The sequence below is a fragment of the Carcharhinus amblyrhynchos genome, chromosome 5 (assembly GCF_965287045.1).
Source record: "Carcharhinus amblyrhynchos chromosome 5, sCarAmb.v2.hapA, whole genome shotgun sequence".
Taxonomy (NCBI): domain Eukaryota; kingdom Metazoa; phylum Chordata; class Chondrichthyes; order Carcharhiniformes; family Carcharhinidae; genus Carcharhinus; species Carcharhinus amblyrhynchos.
In genome coordinates this window covers 48,943,266-48,964,914 of record NC_137328.1, presented here as the reverse complement: position 1 = coordinate 48,964,914, position 21,649 = coordinate 48,943,266, and the positions used below count along the sequence as shown (strand labels likewise).

The 21,649-nt window shown below is 43.1% G+C and overlaps 1 protein-coding gene across 2 annotated transcripts in view; it reads right to left on the bottom strand.

Moving 5' to 3' along the window:
- The window catches only part of cdc42se2 (CDC42 small effector 2), a 179,583-nt gene extending 158,863 nt beyond the window's left edge, over positions 1-20,720 (bottom strand). Inside the window, exon 1 of one of the 2 annotated variants that reach the window (XM_080189667.1) lies at positions 20,441-20,720. The gene's annotated coding sequence lies outside the window, so the exon portion shown is untranslated. Of the gene's footprint in view, positions 1-4,901; positions 4,923-20,440 lie in introns of those variants that run through there. The other variant, XM_080189668.1, reaches the window with a different exon arrangement.
- Positions 20,721-21,649: the final 929 nt, after the last annotated feature.

Below are 21,649 nucleotides of genomic sequence, written 5' to 3'. Positions count from 1 at the left end.
CCTGAAACCATCTCACAAATCTCACCTGTGCCTTCTCTCAAGCTTTCACATTCTTTCAAAAGTGCAGTGCGCAGAATTGGACTCAATATTCCAGTGAACGCCAGACCAGTGTTTTATAAAGGTTGATTCTAACATCCTTGCTTGTGTACACCATGCCTCTATTTACAAAGTCTTATGCCTGTTTGACCACTTTCTCAACCTATCCTGCCACTTTGAATAATTTGTGCACGTATATCCATAGATCTCTATTCTGAGAGCTGTGCCCTATTTTTGTATTGCCTTTCCTCATTCCTCGAACCAAAATGTACCACTTCACGCTTTTCTACATTACATTTTATCTGCCATCCCACCAACCTGTCTGACTTCTTGAAATCTATCACTATCCTTTGTGCAGTTCAAAATCCTTCCAAGTTTTATCTCATGTGCAAATTTTGAAAGTGTCTGCACACCAAGTCTAGATCATTAATAGAAATCAAAAAAGCAGCGGTCTCCAGTCCCAACTCTTGGGAAACTCCACTGTGTACCTCCCTGCGTCTGAAAAACACCATTCACCCCCAACTCTCTATCCTGTCACTCAACCAACTTTGCATCCAGGCACCCACTGTCCCTTTTACTCCGTGAGATTCAACTTTGCTGTCAAGTCTATTAGATGACAATGTAATCAATGCCTTTTGGAAGTCGTGTACACCACATCAACAATATTACCATCATTAATTGCTTCTGTTTTCTTATCAAAACACTCACTATAGTTAATTAAAGATAATTTGTCTTTAACAAATCCACGCTGGCTTGCTCCAATTACTCCAAATGGTCCAAATGACTGTTGATTTTGTCTCAATTTATAATCTTAAAAGTTTTCCCATCACCAAGGTTAAAGTGACTGGCCTCTAGCTGATGGGTTTTTCTGAAACATTTTGAACAAGGGAGTTAAATTTGCAATTCTCCAGCCCTCTGGCACTAACCCTAACTATCCAAGAAGGATAAAAGATTATGGCCAGTCTCACTGCAATTTCCATCCTTACTTCCCTGAGCATCCTTGATGGAATCCCATCTGGCCTTGGTAACTTATCACTTTTAATACAGCCAGCCTTTCTGATACCTCTTTTTAAATCAAGTTTTAGACTATCCCTTATCTGAATTGCTTCCCTTATTTAAACTATGACTTTGACATCTTCCTCAGCAGAATGGATTTGTTTAGTCTGTCAGCTATGCCCTCATCCCCATACAGAGTAACAGATGGTCCCTAAACAGCCTACCCCATCCGCATTAGTATTTAGTATATGCTTATAGAAGACTTTTGGATTTCCTTTTGTATTACCTTCAGTTTCTTCTCTTATTCTCATTTTGCCCCTCTTATTAGATTTTTTCCACTCCTCTGAGTATTCTGTATTTAGCTTGGTTCTCACCTGAATTATTAACATGACGTGTCATCTGGGCACTCTTTTTCTGCTTCATCTTAATCTCAAACTCTTTTATCATCCAGGAAGTTCTGGCTTTTTTGCCCCACCTTCCCCTTTTTGGAATATTGCTCGACTGTACTTGAATCATCTCCTCTTTGAAAGAGATTGCATTGTTCTGCTACACTTTTGCCTGCCAAACTTTGACTTTGGTTTATCTGGGACAGGTCTGCCTTTGCTCCACTAAAATTTGTCCTCCTCCTGTCTGGTATTGTTCCTTGCCCCTTTCAAATGACTAACCTAAATCTTATGATCACTGTTCCCTAAAAGTTCCCCAACTGCCCTTGCTCCACGTGACCTACCTCTTTCTCAGAACAAGATCCAGCAAATATTCCTTCCTTGCTAAGCCAAAAGCAATTGGATATAGAAAAAATACCTGAATCACTGTTCCTCCTCTCTGCCCAGAACACTATTCCTATCCCAGTCAATATTAGGATATCAAAGTCTACCATTATCGCTACTCTAGTTTTTGCACCTTCTGTAATTTCCTGTAAATTTGTTCTTCCAAACCTTTCACACTGGTTACTGGCCTATAGAATACACCCATGAGTATACTGGTACCTTTACTGTTTCTTAACTGTAAATAGATTTAGTCTTCAAATCTTCCAGGGCATCCCCAATGGCAAAATTAATTTATAGGAATGGTGACATAGTGGTTATGGTGTTGGACTAGTAATCCAAAGATCCAGGCTTAACACTCTAGAGACACAGTCCCACAAATTCAATTCAGAAATCTGGAATTAAAAACTAGCTAGTAATATTGCTGTGAGGTTATTGGGTTGTCACAAAAAAAATACAAGGGCTTGCAATGCCCAACAGTAGCACCATTACTGACTGAGCTGACAAGAGTATTGGAGGGCATATCAGCCAGATTGGGCCTGCAGCAGGTAGTGAGGGAACCAACACAACAGGAAAAACCTACTTTTCCTTGACCTCCTCAATCTATCGGTCATAAATTATCTATGGCAGTATTGGCAGGGTTGACAACCATTCAATCCTTGCAGAGGCAAAGTCCTGTCTTCACAATGGGGATAACTACCATCATGTTTTATGGTCAAAAGAGAAAATGCTGGAAAATTTCAGCACGTCTTGCAGCATCTGGAAGGAGAGAGAAAAGCCGACGTTTTGAGTCCAGGTGGCTCTTTGTCAAAGCTTTTCCAGCATTTTCTCTTTTGGTTTCAGATTCCAGCATCTGCATTTTGTCATGTTCTATGGCACTACCACGGAGGTTCAATGAATACTACAGGGCAGCAATTAAGGAACAGCACCAGGCATACCTAAAAATGAGATCCCAACTTGCTGAAACTACATCAAAGGAGTACTTGTATGCCAAACAGTGGAAGCAGAAAATGATAGACGGAGCTAAGCAATCCAAAAAAAATCAGATAAAAGCTCGCCAGTTCTGTCGCATTCAATCATGAATAATGGTGGACAGTTAAACAACTCACAGGAGGAGGTTCCACAAATATCAATGATGAGGGATCCCAGCATATCAATGCAAAAGACAAGACTGGAGTATTTTCAATCATATTCAGCCAGGTGTGGTAAGTGGATGATCCAACTTGGCCTGCTGTGCAGGTCCCCAACACCACAGATGTCAGTCTTCAGCCAATTTGATTTACCACACATGATATTAAGAAACAGCTCAAGATACTGTACTGGATCAACAACCTGACTTTAGTGTTGAAGGCTTGTACTCCAGGACAAGCCTCTCTGCTAGCCAAGCTGTTCCAGTTGAGCTATAACACTGGCACGACCCAGCTAAATCTATAAAATTGTCCAAATCTATGCTATTCTCAGGATATGTCACTCTCGCCAGTATTCAGAACTAAACACTCGCTGGAGAACAAAATACACTGGAAGGACTCCTACACGGTCTGCCTGGTCATCCTTTACATGTCTGCTGACCAGCGACATGCAAAGGCCTCCCCACCCACCCCACCAGCTCCCCCAGCAACGGCAACATGTACAAAAAGTGGCCATTACGATTATCAACCAGAAAGAAGAGCTGGATAAGAAACAAGACAAAATGATGACAAGCGTACACCAAAACAGCCCATAACACGGGGAAAATGGAAAGTAGCTGAGAAAGGGAGAGAGTGACAAAGAGACACAAAGTGGTCGTAAAGGAGAGAGAGAAAGTGGTCGAGAGAGAAAGTAGTCGAGAGATAGGACAAATTCTGATCACAGCATGCTGAATTAGCAGCAGGAAGAGGCAAGAGCCCAATTCTTAGATGTCTATTAGATGTATAGGGCATTGGTAAGGCCGCAGCTGGAGTACTGTGTGCAGTTTTGGGCGCCGCACCTGCGCAAGGATATTTTGGCCCTGGAGGGAGTGCAGAGGAGGTTTACTAGGCTGATACCGGAGTTGAGGGGGTTGAGCTATGAGGAGAGGCTGAATAAACTAGGCTTGTACTCGCTAGAGTTTAGAAGAATGAGGGGAGATCTCATTGAGACGTATAAGATGATGAATGGGATGGATAGGATAGAGGTGGAGAGACTCTTCCCGCTCAAAAAAGACAGTAGGACTAGGGGGCACAGCCTCAAGATAAAGGGGGAGGCGGTTTAGAACGGAGTTGAGGAGGAACTTCTTCACTCAAAGGGTGGTGAATCTCTGGAATTCTCTGCCCGTTGAAGTGGTGGAGGCTGCCTCGCTAAATATTTTTAAGAAGCGGGTTGATGGGTTTTTGATAAGAGAGGGGATTAAGGGTTATGGGGAGAGGGCGGGAAAGTGGAACTGAGTCACAACAGATCAGCCATGATCTTATTGAATGGCGGGGCAGGCTCGAAGGGCTAGATGGCCTACTCCTGCTCCTATTTCTTATGTTCTTATATTAGCAAAATGATGACTGAATAATTAGTACAGGATACAACATGCTGAAATGTTGCTGATGGCTGTCTAATCTCATTACTCTCAAGCGACAGGAAAGGAAAATAAAACTGCAGATACTGAAATCAAACACTGAAAATTCTGGAAACACCAAGCAGGCCAACCAGAGTCTATGGAGAGAACAGACAAGTTAACTGCTCAGGTGTGGACTCTTTATGATATTACAGGTGGGCAATATCCCAAGAAAAGCAAATGAAAAGGAGCATTGAAAGACAAAAATAACTGGATGTTTGAATGGAAAATAGGTAATAGTTAAATGGCAGAAGTAGTATTAAAATGAATCAGTAAATGTTACAGAAGTATACTGAAAGAGATAGACTAGCCATCAGCAACATTATTTAATTTTCTTTCACGATCCTTCACTGTTGCTGGGTTAACATCCTGGTGCGCCTTTTCTAACAGCACTGTCATGTATCCATGCCACATGGGCTGCATGAGGTTTAAAAAGACAATTTATCACTACATTCGCAGTGGGGAACCAATGCCAGCCTTGCCAGGAACACCCACATATCCGCCACTGGGTAATTTAGAGTTTTTGCAGATTTTTTGTTCACCTTTATTGTGGACTGTCTGCCCATTATAGACTCCATCTAAATTTCCTTTCCATTGGAGTGCATTCCATGCCTGTAATGGTTAAGTGCAGGACTTTAGTGAAATATTAATTTTAACTTTGAAATTTGAACTTTTGTTAAGAAAATATAAAATACGATAAAAAGTGAACTTTGTAACCTTTTGAGCTATGACAATATGAATATTAATTTTCCTATTAGTGTGGAAGACTTGAAAGCAACCTTATAGAGTCATAGAGGTTCACAACATGGAAACAGGCCCTTCGGCCCAACTTGTCTATGCCATCCAGTTTTCACCACTAAGCTAGTCCCAATTGCCTGCGTTTGGCCCACAGCCTTCTATACCAATCTTACCTATGTGACTGTCAAAATGATTTTTAAAAAAGAAAATTGTACCTGCCTCTGGAAGCTCATTTCTGACACTCACCACCCTCTGAATGAAAAACTGCCTCTCTGGACCCTTTTGTATCTCTCCCCTCTCACCTTAAAACCATGCTCTCTAGTTTCAGACTCCCCTACCTTTGGGAAATGATGTTGAGTATCTATCTTATCTCTGGTGAACAGTAAAGATATGACACTGAATTGGGTTATTTAGTTAAAAAGATTAAAAAGCATCACGTGATAAGGGTGGTGAACACGAAGATTCATTTGTATGGGTGTTTTATTGGGTAATTCCACATGGAAATGAAAACTGCCACAACGTGTCTGGCTATAAGTGACAACATTACAATTCAGCAATTCTAATATCAGCACTCAGTAAAATGTGCACCAGTCAGAGGTGAAGCTGAACCTTTCGTAAGCTCTGGAAATGCCACAACTAGAGTATCACTTCCAGTTCTGGTCACCACGCTTTAAAAAGGACTTAAGAATCCTTGAGGAGATACAAAGAAGCTTACCAAGCTGTTTCCAATGATGAGGGATTTCTGCTGTAAAGTTAGATTGGAGAGACTGGGAGTGTTCTCCTTGGAGCAAAGGAGATTGGTAGGAAATTTGATCGAGGTGAACAAGATTATTTCAGGTTTAGATCAGATAGACAAAAGGAAAGCAATTCCCATTACCTGGTGGCACAAGGAGTAAGATTTTGGACAAGAACTTTACCCAACAACAAAGAGTTAATGGTTGGAACTCACTGTTTATGAAGGTGTTGGAACTGGACACGATCATTGATTTCCACAGGAAATTGGATGGGCACTTGAAGGAAGTAAACTTGCAGAGCTACAGGAATAGAGCAGGGGAATGGGGCTGACTGGATTGCTCTATGGAGAGCCAATAGGTTCAATAGGCCAAATGGACTCCTTCTAGCTCATAATGACTTTAGGGTCAGGGTTTTCATAACTGAGGCGGGTAGCTCAAGTGGGGGAAATTATCTCCCCATCAATAGGCGCTGTAGATTTACAAAGGACAAATGAGCTGATTAAAAACTTTCTCAACAACTCAATGATTGTAGGATTCATCTATTTAAACCCTTCCTCACAGCAAATACTAAAGCACCAGCCTGATAGAGATAGAGCAGCCCATCAGCAACAGTATTTAATTTTCTTCCACAATCCTTCACTGTTGCTGGGTTAACATTCTGGTGTGCCTTTTCTAACAGCACTGTCGTGTACCCATGCCACATGGACTGCATGAGGTTTAAAAAGGCAGTTCACCACTACATTCAAAAGGGAGATTTAGAATGGGCAACCAATGCCAGCCTTGCCAGGAACACCCACATATCCACCATTGAGTAATTTAGTCTTTTTTGCAGACTTTTTTTGTTCACCTTTGTTGTGGACTGTCTGCCCGTTACAGACTCCATCCAAATTTCCTCTCCATTGGAGTTAATGAGGTGGGGTGGGTGGAGAATTGGCAGCCAAGCCAGCATGTGCGCATTTCCTTCACTCTGTGCCCCCACTAGGCTGGTGAAAAAGACTCATTTTGACTTCTAAAATATAGAAACTTTAACCAGGCCTTCCCCTCCCCACAATACCCACCATCCCCACGGCTTTCCAGCATTTCTGCCTTTACTTCACAGGTCAAACATTTTCAATTTTTCTTTTCATCATTCCTAGCCCAGTTCAATGGTACGATTTCAACAGTTTCGCTTAATTATTATGCCACTTAATGACAAATAATGACCAGATTTGTTTTGTTGTGGACACGCATCTGTTGGGAGTCGAATATATTAAACTGGTTTTGTTTGGAGGCTTTCCAGCTGTCAAAAATGTTGGCAGTTATCATTGCATCTGTGTGGCTCCCAGAAACAACAGGCTGTGTGAGAAATCACCTCACCACCTAATCCACAAACAAATTCCAACGCTGATTCACAGAATACTACAATGCAGATGAGGTTCTTCGGCCCATCGCGTCTGCACTGACGCATGAAATGCCCTGACCTGCCCAACTAATTCCACTTGCCAGCCCTTAGCCCATACCCTTGAATGTTATAACATGCCAAGTACTCATCCAGATACTCTTTAAAGGGATGTGAGGTCTCCAAAGATCAAAAGGTACTATTTAAAAATTCTCCATCTGATGGTCAACATTTCAGGAACACTTCTCGCTGAACTTCAATGCAGTTTGCAAATTTACCCTTCAGTTCTTTCAAAACAGCTCTTTCTAATTTTATAATTAATTTCAAAGCACCTCGCTTTTCAGGTATGTAACAAGTCTGAATCTTGTGTGGTTGCAGCATGTCCAAACCACATTTTCAAAAACACTGACAGAAATGTTGGAGCATGTGAAATATTCACGATGGACGAAACAACTTTAGAGAAATGTGATGTATTTTCTCCACTTATAGCCAAACCTCCTGTAAACGGTGACGGTGTCACAATCAAGGTGCAGTTATGGTCAGATCGGATGCTGCCATCAGTTCAATGTAACATGTAGTTTATAACTTCCTGATCGACACAAACTGCTGTCTAATGGCATTTCTCCAACATGCATTACTTTCACAAAGCACTTCACACATGCCTGCCAAAACAGTGACTTTGATAACTGATATTCTGCGGGCAGTAATTCTTCCTGTAAAGCATTGGATTTCCCCCATCTCATGTTGAATACGTTAGTTTTCTGGAAACTTCTCGCTTGAACCATTTCCTTGTCCCTGCTGAATAATTGGACAGGTTTAATCTTGGCTATCAGTCACACAAACAGTCATTTCCGGCTTTAATCAGGCTCTACCTCTTTACGTGTGCACACATGGTCATGATCAGCAGGCTAGGTGGCTTGCGTTTTTTTTATATGTAAGACAGGGATTCTCCATCTGCTTGTTCCTCATAGTTGTTCCCTTTCACTTGGGAAAATAAATAAAGCAGATAGCAAACTGGGAAACCATCTTGTCAGCACTGATAGCCAAAGGCTGAAAGTAGACCATCTCTGAAAATGTCTTAAGAACAATAGCTAACCAACAGAAACTGTAATGTCAAAGCACGAACAACACTGTCCTCAACATTTGCAGGGTCTTGATTATACCTGTCATTTAATTCTAAATTTAATGCCAAACAACATTCTCAACAAAAGACTGAACCAATAATACTGTTCTTCAAAGGCAGAATACTGATCTTGGCCATGCTAAATTGCCCCTTACAGTCCCAGGATACGTAGGTTAGAGGGCCGCCAGGAGTAGAGATCATAATTTCTATCCTTTTGTGGAATGCAGGCATCGCTGGCAGAGACTGCATTTGTTGCCCATCTCTAATTGCCCTTGAACTGAAAGGTTTGCTAGGCCATTTCAGAGGGCAGTTAAAAGTCAACCACATTGTTGTGTGTCTGGAGTCCCATGAGTCCAGTCCAGGTAAAGATGGCAGATTTCCTTCCCTAAAGAACATTGGTGAACCAGATGGATTTTTACAATAATAGATAATAGTTGTCAAAGTCACCATTACTAAAACTAGCTGCCCTCTTGGGATTTGACCTCAAAGCATTAACCCTGTATCACTGTTCAGTGGCATTACTACTATGTCAATATCTTTTCCTTAAATATTGAATAGTCACAAATAAATTCAATAAAGAATTCAGGAGAGCCCTCTTTACACAGAGTGTGGTCGGAATGTGAAACTTGCTGACACAAGGGGGGTGATTTTGAGCCCACGTTAGCCGTCAGCATAAAGCTGAAATGGACCCAAAATCTTGTGACAGTCAGGAAACAAGATTCTTACCAGTGAGACCTTGTTTCTTGGTGTTCCATGCAGTTTTCCCATGACGTAACAATGTTCCTGCCCTTTAAATTTTAATAATATCATTATAATGCTTCCCCGCAATTTGTCCCCCTCATTGAATAGTCATATCATGTGACACCTCGTCAGTGAGGTTTACAACAGGAGTTTAAAAACTTACTGGAAACCCAAGGCAAGACTGGAGAATTTTCCCCCCGTCGGTGTCAACAGCTGGAAAATTACTGCCGCTTTGGGGCTTTTAGCTTTTTTGTTAACACAGCGACAACGTACAAACCGCCATTCTCAACTTATGATGTGGAGATGCCGGCGTTGGACTGGGGTGGGCACAGTAAGAAGTCTAACAACACCAGGTTAAAGTCCAACAGGTTTATTTGGAATCACGAGCTTTCAGAGTGGGTCCCAATCACTTGGTGAAGGAGCAGCGCTCCAAAAGCACGTGATTCAAAATAAACCTGTTGGATTTTAACCTGGTATTGTGAGACTTCTTACTGTTTCTCAATTTATACCTACAATACCTCCCAAAAACTTTGTAACAGAGGACCAAGTGTACATGTTAGTTTAAAAACTGGTTTAATGCCTGGATAGTTCAGTGACTTTATTGGCACAATACTTAACCATGCAGACCAGAAAGATTGCAGGTTTAACTTTGCTCTATATGGACTTCATTCAACCAAGGCAGTGGCGCAGGTGCTGCAATTTTATTCAGGAGGGAATACAACAGGATTTCAGCTCCTGGTGATGACAGAGAGAGAACAGGATTGGGCTTGGCTGTTATGCCTTCTGTGGTCAAACAGCCCATTAATGCTCCCTAGCCAGTTCACAAATGAAGGACAGTCACACAGATAGGGCTCCAGGTCGCAGCTGACATCCTTGGAACTGTGTGCAGAATTTAACGTGGTCCTCAGGAATGGGCTGCAAGGCAGGGAGGGCACGTTTAGAATCAGGAGGGAGTGAGGGGGATGTGGGCCCATCACCTTCCTGGCACCGTGGAATTCTCTCAGCAGTAGGAAAGGTCAAGGATGGCCCAATCTGGTTTGGACTTGGCCACTTAAGGGCCAATTCCTGTTGTTATTGCCATTCTATCTGCAGCAGGGTGCCCTTCTCCACACGGGAAGACAGCCCTGTAAAATCTAGGGGCCTCCGTCTGAACTTATGGGTGGGAAGAATGAGGATCCGTCTGATCAGGCACCCTCTGAGAGACTTATAAAGTCACTGCTATTATTTATTGCTTAGACACAAAAAAGGGGAAATTTGCAGGGCTATTGTGAAAGGGCAGTGGGCTTGGTTTAGTTAGTAGCCATCTCAAAAGAGCCAGCACAGGCACAATGGGCAGAAAAACTTCTGTGTGCTGTGTGATTCTGTAACAACCCCAGGATATTAGATATTTAATTCAACAGGAATGAAAAGGCTAAACAAGGAATGGTAGTAGGTGTGTTTTAGGAATTTCCTATGTAATTGGGGGGAACTCCATAATTTGCATAACACTCATCTTTACCTTCCATTATTTCACAACACTTTGCTTCATTTGCTGACATTTACCGATTATTCCATTTTGGCACAAAATAATCGCAATTTTCATTACTGTCAATACCCACCCCACCACTGCCGCATTGACATCCTGCAATTTAAAAGGATTAATCAGGTTAAAATTTAAACAAAGATGTGATTTTTTTTATTTCTAGTAAGTATTGCAAATCCCCAGTTATATTTTTTGTGGGGGGGGTGGGGGATGGTTGTTTCAGTTTGCTGTACACCTAACTTGTTTCTATTTCCACATTTTACAGAGTGCTCTTACCCAATGTCACGACCTGACACAAGCATGAAATGTTGATGTGTTCGCCCTGTTACTAATTAATTGGCTGCAATTAAGATAACCACAATTCTTCTACAATTTTCAAATCAGTCCAAACTCTTCTAAAAGTGAAAGCAATTGCACGTTCCAGTTCACTTAAGACTGTCGAGCGTTTTCTCAGCGTGTGGAACATGCCGATCTCACTAACATTTATGCAAGAAATGTTTCACAGATGACAGAGGATAATCTTCAGCCCTGTGTTCTGCTTCAGCTGCGAATGTGAATCAATTTGGAACTTACAGCTGTTTGGGATCATAATGTACAATCTAAAAGGTGTGAATTTATTCTTGGATGCTGGTTCTGACTAAAATACTTCAGCTCCTGGTCTGAATTTAAACCCAGTGCATTCCTATTTAGGCTACACAACTGAATTTGGTACTAAATACAAGCCAGTAACACACTATCATTTGCCCAGGTTCTCTGTTAAACACTATTAAAATACCCAAAGAAATTAGAACGCCATAGTAATGAAGCTGTACTGAATGGAGAGAACGGAGGCTGTGCCCTGTGACTCTCCAATAGGTTGTTAACTGTAATTAAGTGTGTTCCTGGAGGTTTTATCACATCACTGGCCCCCAATGCTCCAGCCATTAGTCAGCCAACATATTCATCCTTGTAACATACTGCCTTCCTAACCAATTGGAAAGCAAAAGGACTCATTGCCCAATTTGAGGATGTTTGACTTCAGCCAAACAGCCGCTTTTTTCCTCCTCATTTTCAATCTTTTTGTATCCAGTAAAGAGAAATGTTCAAGAAAAATCTTTTTGATTGTCCCAATTCCTTTTCTCCAGGGAGCACAGAACAGTGTCCTGGAGCTTGACCTTCAATTTGTGGAGATACCAGGCCAGTCCTGGGCACTTGGCAACCTTACTCTCCAATTACCGAGTGACCCAATTTTAACCATGTTGCTCTGTGGACCTTGGTGGAGACTGAGCCTGTTCAGGAAGAAGGGAAGCTTACAGAGTGTCAGATAGATTTTGACATCCAGGCTGGTAACTGCCTGCCCATCACAGTGGAATTAGGGTAGGAGCAATTCTGAGCTCGGGGTTTCCTTTAAATGGGAATCGTAAGCTATGGGCTCAAAACAGCTGTCCTGGTGCAGACCACTGGAGGAAGGAGGATGTTAGGCTGGCAAAGGAATAACATTAAAAAACTTACAGCCTACAGCAACTGCCTTAAACCATGCCCCATCCATGTATACCCCAAAGTTGCAGTATGGCATGGGACACAATTTCCATGAGCAAGAAGCCTTAGTCTGGTCACCCCAGGGAAGGCACTTTTCTAAACAGCAGCAAACAAATTGTCAGCATTAATGGACGCTAAGTCTACTGACACCATTTTGAGACCATATGATCACTGATTTCAGTTAGCTATAATTGGCAGGGGTGTGGTGGGGTGGGTGGGTGAGGATTTTGACAATAACATGCCTTTCTTGACCACTTAATTGGAAATGTGCACCACTTGAATACTTTTGATTTTCACTGTTCCCCATGTGATTGCAATTAACATCTAAAGTGCTGGTGATGTGCAGGGAAGATATATTACGATCACACGGCAAGGGATGTTTTTCAGTGGTGAAGCCCGCTGTCAGTTGACCGGTCAAGCCTCCTGGTCAAAGAGAGGCTCTAAATCTGGGCACAACTTTCCCGCCCACTGCAATAAGGCTTGTTGAAAGTACACAGGTGACATGGGAGTCTTTTCAAAGCCAAACTTCACTTGTAAATCTTTCACATTAAAGTGGCATCGCTTTATTCAATTGTGCATCATCACTCGGGAAAAGGACTGGAAAATCCTGCTCCTAACATTTATGTAATGCTTTCCCCAATCATCGGATATCTCAAAACCGTGTACAGCCACTAGAGTACTTTTGAAATTTAGTCACTGCTGTAATATGGCAGTCAATTTGCACACAACTGCCCCTAACATGAGTGTGGTAATGAATAGATAATATGCTTCTGTGATGCTGATGGAAGGATAAGTATTGACTAGACACCAGGAATAATTTCCCTCTTTCTCTTCGAAGCAGCGCCAAGGGATTTTTTTTACATCCACCTGAGCAGGCAGATGGGGCCTCAGTTTAACGTCTCATCTGAGAGACGGGCACATCCAACAGTGCAGTACTCCATGGATACTGGAGTGTTAGACTTAATGTTAGCGCTCAAGCCTTGGATGGGAAATTGAATCTTAGAAGCAGGTGACTTAGATGTGACAGTGCTACCCACTGAGCCACAGCTGACATGCGATAGAGAATTAGAATGCTTATTGAGTTTAACGTTCCATTTTTCAGGATGTTTCAGTGAAACATTGTACCCAATAAACTCTACTGCTAGATCTGGTATTTTGTCAAAATCTTCACAAATTGGGTACTGAAGTGTCACTTTACTAAGTGCAAACAAGTAATTGGCCTCCGAGAAATTAAAAATATGTCATTTGTAATTCTAGCCCGCTCTATGCCACTTAATCCTGCATATGTAATCAGTACTTAATAATCGTATCATGGCACATCTGCACCCTAAAGGATGAACAGAATTAGCTGTACTGTAGCCAGATTTGCTGACGATGTAAAGATAGGTGGGAAAACAAGTTGTGAGGAGGATACAGGATATAGACAGGTAAGTGAGCGGGCAAAAAATTGGTAAATATAGTAATATGTGAGGTTATTCATTTTAGCAGGAAGAAAAGTTGAATATTATTTTAGTGGAGGGTGACCGAAGGATGCTGTGGTACAGCAGGATCTGAGTGTTTTTGCATGTGAACCAAAAAACATTAGCAGACAAGTGCAGCATACAAGTAAGGAGACAAATGGAATGTTGGCCTTTACTGCAGGGAAGGTAAAGTATAAAAGTGGGGAATTATTATTCCAACTGCACAGAAAATTGGTGAAACCACTACACTGGGATATTCTATAGTTTTGGTCTCCTTACTTAAGGAGGGATATACTCGCATTAGAAACAGTTCAGAGAAGATTCACGAGGCTAATATCTGAAATGAAGAGGTTTGTCTTATGAGAAAAGGTTGAACAGGTTGGGCCAGTCTCATTAGAGTTTAGAAGAGTGAGGGGTGAGCTTATTGAAACAAAATTTATTGGAGTTCTATGAGGATGTGTCTAGGGCGGTGGATAGAGGAGAGCCGGTGGATGTGGTCTTTCTGGATTTTCAGAAGGCGTTTGACAAGGTACCTCACAAGAGGTTATTGCAGAAGGTCAGGGGACATGGAGTTGGGGGTAGGGTGTTAGCGTGGATAGAGGATTGGTTGTCAAATAGGAGGCAGAGAGTGGGGGTCAATGGGTGCTATTCGGATTGGCGGTTGGTGACTAGTGGAGTGCCCCAGGGGTCGGTGCTGGGGCCTCAGCTATTTACCATTTATATAGATGATCTGGAGGAGGGAACCGAGTGTATGGTGTCGAAATTTGCTGATGACACCAAAATTGGTGGAAAGGCAAATTGCGCGGAGGGTGTGGAGAGTCTACAGAAGGATCTAGATAGGCTGGGCGAATGGGCCAGGAAATGGCAAATGGAATTTAATGTTGGCAAGTGCGAGGTGGTCCACTTTGGTAGGAACAATGGTAGGAAGGAGTATTACTTACGTGGAGAAAAACTGCAGCAGGCGATGGTGCAGAGGGACCTCGGGGTCCTTGTGCATGAGTCGCAAAAACCCAGCTGGCAGGTGGTCAGGAAGGCGAATGGGATGCTGGCCTTCATCGCGAGGGGGACTGAATATAAAAGTAGGGAGGTCTTGCTGCGGCTGTATAGGGCATTGGTGAGGCCGCAGCTGGAGTACTGTGTGCAGTTTTGGGCGCCGTACTTACGCAAGGATATTTTGGCCTTGGAGGGAGTGCAGAGGAGGTTTACTAGGCTGATGCCGGAGTTGAGGGGGTTGAGCTATGAGGAGAGGCTGAATAGATTAGGCTTGTACTCGTTAGAGTTTAGAAGAATGAGGGGAGACCTCATTGAGACGTATAGGATGATGAATGGGATGGATAGGATAGAGGTGGAGAGACTCTTCCCACTCAGAAAGGATAGTAGGACTAGAGGGCATAGCCTCAAGATAAAGGGGGGGCGGTTTAGAACAGAGTTGAGGAGGAACTTCTTCACTCAAAGGGTGGTGAATCTCTGGAATTCTCTGCCCGTTGAAGTGGTGGAGGCTGCCTCGCTAAATATTTTTAAGACGCGGGTTGATGGGTTTTTGATGAGAGAGGGGATTAAGGGTTATGGGGAGAGGGCGGGAATGTGGAACTGAGCCACGACAGATCAGCCATGATCTTATTGAATGGCGGGGCAGGCTCGAAGGGCTAGTTGGCCTACTCCTGCTCCTATTTCTTATGTTCTTATATACGATTTTAAGGGAGTGTGACAGGCTAAATGTTTAGAGGGTGTTTCCTCTTATGGGGGAGATCTAGGTCTAAAGAGCATAGTTTAAATTAAGGTGTCTCTCATTTAGGACCAAGATGAGGAAGAATTTCTTCAGAAGTTTATAGTTTCTGGAATTCACTTCCGCAGAAACCAGAGGAGGTTAGGTCATTGAATATGTACAAGGTGGAGTTGAACAGATTTTTGATTGACAAGGGGGTCCAGGGTTATGGGAGACAAACAGACAGTGGTGATAAGCAAAATCATATCAGCCTTGATCTTAGTGAAGGGCAGTGTAGGCTTGATGGACCGAATGGTCTACTCCTGCTCCTACTTCCTATGACCTTAAGCTTTAATGGTAAATACTTTCACCTTCAGCTGGCATTTTGGTTTTGTTGTTGTACTCTCTAGTAATCATGGGGTCACACATGCTCTCTAATGATTGTGGGGAGTCACATTAAAATCTGAGACATTAAAATGGGGTGACTCTGGGAAGAAGTTTGGGAAGCAGTGATCCTATCTAATTTAAAAATCTGATCAAAGAGATAACTGCATCCCTGAATCAACTGTAAAGTCAGAAAGAACATCTTGGCCTTGTATACATAATTATGGAGAAACAACAAACACAGATGCGTAAAATGTTTGTGAATATAGTCATTAAGTTGGTCCAACCTTGCAACTTCACTGATGCAGAGTCACTGTCAGGAACTTGTATTGGGTCAGCACTGTGGCACAGCGATTAGCTCTGCTGCCTCACAGCACCAGGGAGCCGGGTTCAATTCCCGGCTTGGGTCATTGTCTGTGTAGAGTCTGCACATTCTCTCCGTGTCTGCATGGGTTTCCTCAGGATGCACCAGTTTCCTCCCACAGTCCGGAAGATGTGCTGGTTAGGTGTATTGGCCATGCTAAATTCTCCTTCAGTGTACCCAAACAGGCATCGGAATGTGGCGACTTGGGGATTTTTACAGTAACTTCACTGCAATGTTAATGTAAATCTACTTGTGGCACTAATAAATAAACTTTAAAACGTAAAAAAAACTATGAGAATTAAAATGCAATGTTTATATTGAATAAACAGATCCTTAGATGTTAACACCACTGAAAAACAGCTAATTTCCAACAACAATTTGCATCTACGGACTGCCAGGTGCTTCATAAGAGCATCAATCAGACAAAACCTAACACTGATCCAAAGAAGAAAGCTAATATTAGAACAGGACAAAAGATTGGGCAATGAATCAGATTTTAAGGAGTGTTTTAAACTGCGCCCTCTTGATCCCAGATTCCCCAAATACTCTCTAAGGGCAGGATTTTCTCATTCTGCCTGCCACAGGTATTGTGGCAGGTACGACATGGGCCACGCAAAGATCTGTTGGCCACAGGAGGGATTTTCCAGCTTTGGGGTGAGCACGGCTGGAAAATCTTGTCCCAGGTTGAACATTGGAAAAGCTGGTCTTAAAAATGGGTTGGATGTTGCTCTAACTAAGTGCCTCTAGTCAAGGTTAAGATCCATCTATTTCTGACTCAGTGCACAATTTAGACAAGGTACTTTACAAGGAAGTTGTTTGCAATAGAGAACTTTGGCTACAGAGAAAGGTTGGATAGGCAGGGGATGTTTTCCTTGGAACAGAAGAGGCCGAGGAGAGATTTAATTGAGTTGTATAAAATTGTGAGAGGTTTAGATAAAGTAGATATGAAGGAGCTATTTAGAGAGAAATCAATAACCAGGGGGCACAGATTTAAAATAATTGATAGAAGGATTAAAGGGGGGATTTAGGGGAATATTTTCAGCCAGTGAGTGGTAGGGGTCTGGAACTCGCTGTCTGAATGGGTGGTAGAGGCAAAAAATACCTTCATCACATTTTAAAAGTCTTGGAAGCAGTTGCTGTTGAAGTGCTGTTACCAAGGTTACAAGCCAAAAACAGGAAGGTAAAATTAGGCTCACTTTTTAGGTCAGCAGAAGACCTAAAGGGCTTCTCCAAGCTGTAAATATACAACATTTCCATATTTGTGGGCAACAACCCAAAAAAAATTATTAAAACTTCGCAATTCTTTAAGAGACCAAATTCTTCCAAAATTGGACCCTTAACTTCTTGAAATACTAACAGCAGCACATCAATGGAAAGCACCCCAAGCTGAATGAGTTCCAAAGAAGTCACATCGACCTTTAGTATTAACTCTGTTTACTTTTCCACAGAAGCTGAGTGGCGTGCTGGGTTTTTCCAGCACTTTGTTTTTGTTTCAGATTTCCTTCATCCATTTTGTTTCTAGTTTAATTCACTGCCACACATCCTGAGATTCACACGTAGTGCCATGTCTGCCAAGTGTACACACTCAAACTCTCTCTCAGCACCAACCCACCCTATCTGTCCTTGTCCACAGTTTCATTTCATTCTTCGTCTCATTCAATACCTTAAAAATTAACTCTCTTACTTGCAAACGTTAAGGAACACGAGCTCCAACAACTTATTGGTACCGATGAACCTCTCGCCCAGTCCTTCCTCCCTTCTGACCCCATTGCTTCTTCTAATCCCAGCTCTTGACATGTATTCACAATACCCTCTGACCTGCCCCTATCTGCTCTGACACTGAAATCCCTGCTAAGGTATGGGGCTCCACTTTATCTCCTTGGACAATTCTGATCTCTTCTACTGTTGTCTTCATCTCCATGTTCATGTCTTTGGGCAGAAATCCTCCTTCATGCTGCTCCAAGAACCTTTTCACCTGTCTCCAGCATTCTTCCTCCACCTGGACCCCTCCCTCTGGCCTCTTATCCACTGTCAGTGTGATATCAGCCACTTAACTTGTCTCCTCCTGAACTTGCTGCATTCCATTCACTCAAGTCTCATCCTGACTTTGTTACCAAACTAGCTGATATGATATTGTTGTCTGGAATAACAACCTCTACCTTGTTGAGGCTGAGTGCCAATTCTCATACACTTCTTCCTACCTTAAACCCTCTCCCCCTGGATCATGACCCCTGAGCTGAACCCATCAAGTCATTGTTTCCAGGGCTGGCAATGCCCTCCTCCTCTGGAGATCTTCCTTCCACTGTCTCCAACCTCCTCCTCTCTTTCCCAAAATCCACAGTTATATTGGACTTCAAACATTGACCCTGTGGCACGGTGGCACAATGGTTAGTACTGCTGCTTCATAGCACCAGGGAAGTGGTTTCCTCCGGGTGCTCCAGTTTCCTCCCACAGTCCAAAGATGAGCTGGTTAGGTTGAATGGCCATATTGACCCTACTGTCAGGGGGATTAGCAGGGTAAATATTTGGGATTGCTGGAATAAATAGGACCTGGGGTGGGATTATAGTGGTGCAGACTCGATGGGCTGAATAGCCTCCTCCTGCACTGTCAGGATTTTATGTTTCTCTCTCCACAGATGCTGCCAGACTGGCTGAATGTTTCCCGCACTTTGTTTTTATTCCAAGCTTAATCACACCTGATAAATGGTTCTCTGGAAACACCTAGACTAAGAAACTGAAGACATTTGACGTAGGGTAGCTACATCTTCATGTGATACAGACAGCAAAATGTCGCCAACCTTCTTTTATATTCCCCACTGCTAAGATTGGGAAAATTAATTGGCAAGAGGGAAATTGGAAGGGGGGTGGCGGGGTGCATGATTCTTTTTCTCCCTCTATACAAACACTGGCCCAGAACAGCAGCAGTGGTTATAATATTTAAACTGGATTTTTCAGCAACTTTTTCCTCTGGCCAGGATCTTTATTCATGTTTTGCATTCATTCTACCTTCATGTCAGTGTTTCATTATTGTCATTGGATTGGATTTTTAGTACCGATTACAGTGGCATTTATACATTTAAAAAAAAAACCAAATCTTGAATAAAATATCTAAAAGCTCACATTCCAAGTCAAGCAGCAAACATTCGGGAGAATGGAGGCATTAAACAGAGTTTAAGAGCCATTCAACTACATTCTGACTGGTTAGAGAAACTGCCCTTACAAGAGATTGATAGATAGGGGAATGTGCGAACATGCATTAAGACCCACTTTTAACAATGAGAGAGTAGAGATTTAAATGGTCCCTAGTGTAAACAGGGAATTACTGTCAGTGTGAAATGTTGCTTAACAGGGATAGGTACAGACAGTGGTAGAGGAAGCTCAAGTGTGGGGGGGATGGCGGGGAGGGAAGAAATAATACATGGTCGTGATAATAAAGCAGGTGTAGTGATAATAGGAAGCAGTGACCGGAAAATCAGAGCTTATCTCTGTCACCAGCAGCATGTTCCGAGTTACTGTGGAATTTGGGAATGGGTCACCTGTCAACTACTGTACAATAAAAGACTGGAGAGAAAAGATTCCTCCTAATACCCCGGTGTGATCAGTAACCAAATCACCAAACCCGCATCAGTCTGAAGATTACAACAAACCATTTTGAACAAGTGGGTGAAAGCCATTGAATTTACACACTGAATAAATACATTGAGACAAAACCAAATCATGCTCTGTCAAAGGCTGCCTTAAATGTGACTTCAAATGAAAGATTGAGAATTTTTCTGTGTGCAGCCAGTGGTCTTTTTATATTAAGGAGAAGTCTCCTGTCCCAGGACTGAGGGATGCAGTATGGACTGAGATTTGCCGCAAAATCTCTGAGCCTCCAGGCTAACAGCGCTGTGAAAGCAGGGCTGATCCCTGAGCCACACATCGCTGCAGACACTATACACCCTCCTCATACATCTCTGCAGTACACCCATTCATCAGCTTCACATAACAGTTACAGGATGCAAACCAGAAATACCTCTTCCACTCCACAGAGCAGCATTTCAGGACGAATGCCATCACCTCCCCTCAGCCCCTGAACCCACTTCACACACACATACACAATAAATAAATACATTAACCTGGTGAAGGAAAGAGACACTTAAATCAAACACTGGCAAACATGCAAATAATCTCAGTACGCGGAATAGTAAATTGTTAATGCTTAGCAATGTCACCGCGGTGGATTGCAGAAATCACATCAAAGCCCCTTCATGCTGATATTAAAATTGAAAAGCCATTCATGTCAAGAAGCCCTCTCTGCAGAAGTGAATGGGAATCCCTCCCATATCGTTCAGCCGGCGGGAGCAGAGAGGGTAGAGATAGATAGATATTAAATGAAAGCCCCTCGGTAAGGGAGAGGGTGAAGTTGACACACCTCAGTCAGCCTTGCCTTGACCGTGCGCTGTGTGTGGGGCACAGAGCGCTGCTGAGCTGCACAGCCCCCCTGTCTCACTCACTCACTGTGCCAGCACACAGCGCTTCACCCCACTCTGCCTCTCACTCTCTGCCTGGCCTCTTCTCTCCCAAAATCCGCTTCAGCCTCAAAGCATTGCTCCAAAACAGGAAGATGGCGACTCGGGGCTTTCCTCGGAGAAGACTGAAAAAAAAAGCTCCGCCGCCTGCCAGAGGAAAGAAAGAAAAACCGAAAGGGCGAATAATGAGGGGGGTGGGGAAGGAGGAGCCCCAGCAGCCAGTCCCCTCCTCCCTCAGAGAGGGCCAGCAGCGCCTTGGCTGGTCTCACTTGGGACAGCACCACCAAGAGGCTTTTTTTATTAAAAACCCTGCCTTTCACCAGGGCCAAGCACACTCAACAGGGAGGAGAAACAACACACACCTGGGGATGTGGGATAAGATTCTGCAAGTGTGTGAATGGTTGGCATACCAACATTATGGTCCGCATAGCGTTTAGCACTGCCACCTCACAGTGCCAGGGACTCCAGGTTCAATTCCCAGCTTGGGTCACTGTCTGTGTAGGGTTTGCACGTTCTCCCCATGTCTGCGTGAGTTTCCTCTGGGTGCTCCGGTTTCCTCCCACAGTCCAAAGATGTGTGGGTTAGGTGGATTAGCCACCCTAATTGTGCATTAGTGTCGGGGCATTAGCAAGGTAAATACATGGGGTTGCAAGGATAGGACCATGGTGGCATTTATTTTTTGGTGCAGGCTCAATGGGCCGAATGGCCTCCTGCTGCAATGTAGAAATTCGATCACCAGAGCCCCCAATCTGCATTCCTCCTATTTTGGTCCTTCTGGCATCCCTGATTTTCTTCACCTCATCTTTTGTGGCCGTGTCTTGAACAGCCTAGGAATTGCACTCTGAAATTCCTTCCCGAAATCTCTCAGCATCTCCATCTCTTCTTTAAGACGCTCCATAACAATGACTTGTTTGACCAAGCATTTTGTCATCTCGGGCCCTATTTTACCATTTTGATTCTAAATGCTGGGTGGACTTTAAACTGGGAGTGCTTCAGGTCCGACATTTAGACCCATTCTCAGATGCCCCTATATGCACTCTGCCTGAAAAAATAGCAGCAATTCTGAATCGCAGTGTAGAAACTTGTGGGCAGGTCTCATCGCACTCCAACTG